The sequence below is a fragment of the Petaurus breviceps genome, unplaced genomic scaffold (assembly GCF_028583685.1).
Source record: "Petaurus breviceps papuanus isolate PSGF00001 unplaced genomic scaffold, PetGlider_PUasm1.0 186, whole genome shotgun sequence".
Lineage (NCBI taxonomy): Eukaryota > Metazoa > Chordata > Mammalia > Diprotodontia > Petauridae > Petaurus > Petaurus breviceps.
In genome coordinates this window covers 6,514,432-6,517,840 of record NW_027185798.1, presented here as the reverse complement: position 1 = coordinate 6,517,840, position 3,409 = coordinate 6,514,432, and the positions used below count along the sequence as shown (strand labels likewise).

Here is a 3,409-nt window from a genome sequence, read left to right as displayed (position 1 = left end):
TCAAGTATTACTGAGTACCCACTATGTGTCCACTCCCTCAGACCCCTCCTAATGCCTCTCTGTGACCATCTGGACTCAGGTCTCCTTGAAATGAAAGGTCTCCCCTCTCAGGGAAAAAAGTCTGGGTGGCTGTGAGATTGGGAGGGTGAACACAGACAAAACACACCAGATGAAGGGGGGAAGACGGTGAAGGAGAGAAAGGGGCCAGCGAAGTACAATCAGGCTTCACTTGGACCACCTCGATTATCCCCACCCAAATAGATGGGACCAAAGTCAAAGGGACAGACACTTATTACCATTTGTCCAGAGCTGGAGAAGAATGAAATGGTAGGAGCCACCTTCAGACCTCCCAGGGCTCCAGCCTTAAAGACAGAATGCAAACAGAAGGTGTGGACAGCCCTTACCCTTGAGCTCTCTAGGCTTTGCCACCTAGCTCAAAAATTAGGAAGAATGGCAATCTAAGGTCAGCCTTTGCTTTTAGGGATTTCAAGGCTCATGGACCTTACTTCTCCCCTCCAGAAGAGGACTATGGGAAAGAACTGTGGAAGAGATCTAAAGTACCTCCACCTCACCCAAGCCCTTTAAACTCCCATGCCAGGGCCAGGGTCCTTGTTTCAGCACCCATACCCTTCATCCAAAAAGAGGAGGAACACATCTCAGGAAGACTGTTTGAGGAGAGAGGTGTGAGCCTGTTCACTAGTGAGGCCAAAGCTTGTAAGTGTTAGGATCACAGCCTCCTAGAAAAGCTCCCATACCTTTGTCCTCTTGATGCCAGTTACAACAGCAGCTTCACTTACAAAGGGGGGGGGGGTTCTCAGTATGCTTCTAGACAGCTGCCAATTCTCAGTTATTTACACCTAGATCTTTCCCAGAGTCCAGCTGCCCCCTCCCCAAGCTTACACTCAATTCCTCATTCTCCCTCCGGCCATCTCTCACCACTCCCCGCCCCCCACAGTGTATCTGACAAATTTAAGCTCATTTTAACATTACCTCAAGCGAAAGGACATTTAGGGGGTCTTCAGGGTGGGAAGAGATATAGGTCATCATACACCTGAGAAGGAGTTGGATAATCTGGGATGCCAACCTCCCTCCACCTTGGAAACCAGTGGGATGTTTCAGAAAAAAAGGCTGGAGAGGAGGTGAGCACACCGTTAACAGAGAAATAGTGATTTCTTCCCGGACAAATGGAACCCTCGGGTTTCATCGCCAGCAGTGGTGAAGGACTAAGCCAACTCTCCCCTCTAGAGTCACCAGCTTCCGAACCTCAGAGGGCAGGTCTCCAAGCTCAGCTCACCTATTGTCCCAATAGTGCTTGCTTCAGGGCCCCTCCCCTCGATCTCCTCAGCTTCGTCCCAGGCCAGGGAAATCCTAGCCCATTGAGAAGGGGGTGGGGGGCAGGGAGGCAAGAGAACAGCTTGAACCTAGATTCATAAGAAGGTTGGGCACCCATTGATGTCTATGGTGGCCCCGATGACCTCCCATAGTTCTTCCCAGCTCTCAGCTGCCAAGATACTACCCCTCCTCATCCCACCAGACAGAGACCGTCATCGCCCAGGGGCTACACCGCTCCCAGCGTGTATCAATTTGGCTGCTTTAGAGGAAGTGGGATCCCGACGTTGCCAGATCCCCTGATTCGAGAAACTGGGGGACTAGATCGAGTCTCCCGAGGACTCCAGATCACCCAATCATCAGCGTTCACGCACCCCCGAGACTGTAGGTGGGGAAGGGGAGAGCTAGCTCTGTCCCCCGTTCTCCATGGCCTCCCCCTGGAAAGGAAGGCGGCACAGGTAGACACAGACACAGACAGGAGGCCGGGTCCGAAGAGGGGGTTCATGCGGGCACAAACGCTACGCTGCGGTCCCGTGAAATCCAACACAAAAGCCGGCCCCGAGGGACCTCGGGGGGTGGGGGGAACGCGCACATTGATAGGGGGAGAGACCAAGCCGGGGCCCTCGTGCCTTCCCCCGCCTGCCAGGGAGCCATCAGAGCCCGGGCACCGGGGCACCGGGGCCGGGGGTGCCTACCTCCACGCGCGCAGCTGCAGCAGTCGTGGGCCGGGCTCAGCCGGCGACTCACTGGCGGTTCACGGGACTCATGATGGGGGGCGCTGGGGGTGCGGAGAGCCCGCGGGCGCAGGGGACGCGGCTCCCCTCGGTCCGCAGGCTCGGCTCGGGCGCCCCGACTGCAGGAAGCCGCTGGAGGCAGCACCGGAGGCTGGGGCCAGGCTGGGCAAAGCTCCGGGGGCCCTGCGCCCCTAGCACCTCGCTGCCCTCCCGCCTGGAGCGCGCCTCTCCTCCTCCGGCCGGCGTGAGCCGCACACGCGCGGGAGCCCCGCCTCGCGCCCCCTCTCCCTCCGCTGGGTGCGAGGGGAATGGGAAGGAGGGGGCAGAGGAGGAGGGAAGGAGGGAGGGAGAAGGGGAGGAGGAGGGGGAGGGGAGAGGGAGGGCGCGCGCCGCGCAGCCCCAGCCCCCGGGGATCCTTAAAGGGGCCCGCGGCGGCGGCGGTGGCGGCGACGGCGGCGCGGCGGCTCACGCACGCTCCCGAGTGGCTGGAAGGGGCAGAGGCAGCGACTGGCGAGACGGCGACTGAGCTCGAGGCGGCGCGAGCGCGGGGGGCGGGGGGCTGGCTCTGCCCGGGGACGGGGGACGGGGCTGGCCCCTTTCGTGGGGCTCTGGGCTCTGTCCCCGGCCGGGACACCCTGACTACTCCACCTCTGCGGGTCCGCCGGCCTCAGGGATGCCTTTTCCTGCTAAGGGGCTGGAGAATCCCCCCATTTGACATATGCGAGACAGGGTGGGTGATAGGACCAGGGCCACGTAGGGAAGGAACCACAGATCTGGCCACGGAAGCCAGGATGGAGACCTGGGGCGTCAAGGCAACCTTTGAAGCTTCAGCTGAGAGGCTTAGGTCCTAACCGACTGTTGTGTAGAGGAACGAGTCCTGGATTTGGAGTCGAGGAACCTGGGTTCAAATCCCGGCTCTTTGCTACCTGTGTAACCGAGGTCGTCACTTTTCCTATCTCAGCCTTAACAGGTGGGCAAAACGACCTGTTAAGGGAGACCTTTGGACTTGAAGACCCAAAGGCCCTTTCAGCTCAAAATCCAGGAACCTATAACCTGAGGGCGAGCAGCAGGTTTCACAGATGAGTGGCCTCCTGCCCACCCTAGGCTCCGATCCAATGGCAGAGACCTGTTGAGGGGTCGGGAGGAGGCTCCTTCCTATCCAGGCTCCTGAGGTGGGACGCCTGTGGGTCTCCTTCCCTCGAAGGTCTAGGGAGGGAAACACCAGTTAGGAAGAATTAAACAAAACCCAGGGGCCGGGGGGGGGGGGGGGGGGGGGGGGGCTGGGGAGAGTGGGGCCCGGAGGTGGGATTCCCAGCTGCAGCTGCACCCCCAATGAAGGGCCAGGC

At 59.8% G+C, this 3,409-nt stretch overlaps 1 protein-coding gene across 1 annotated transcript in view; it reads right to left on the bottom strand.

Moving 5' to 3' along the window:
- SH2B2 (SH2B adaptor protein 2) overlaps positions 1–2,148 on the bottom strand; it is a 65,431-nt gene extending 63,283 nt beyond the window's left edge. Inside the window, exon 1 of the mRNA XM_069089432.1 lies at positions 2,025–2,148. The gene's annotated coding sequence lies outside the window, so the exon portion shown is untranslated. The remainder of the gene's footprint in view (positions 1–2,024) is intronic.
- Between the last annotated feature and the right edge of the window lie 1,261 nt (positions 2,149–3,409).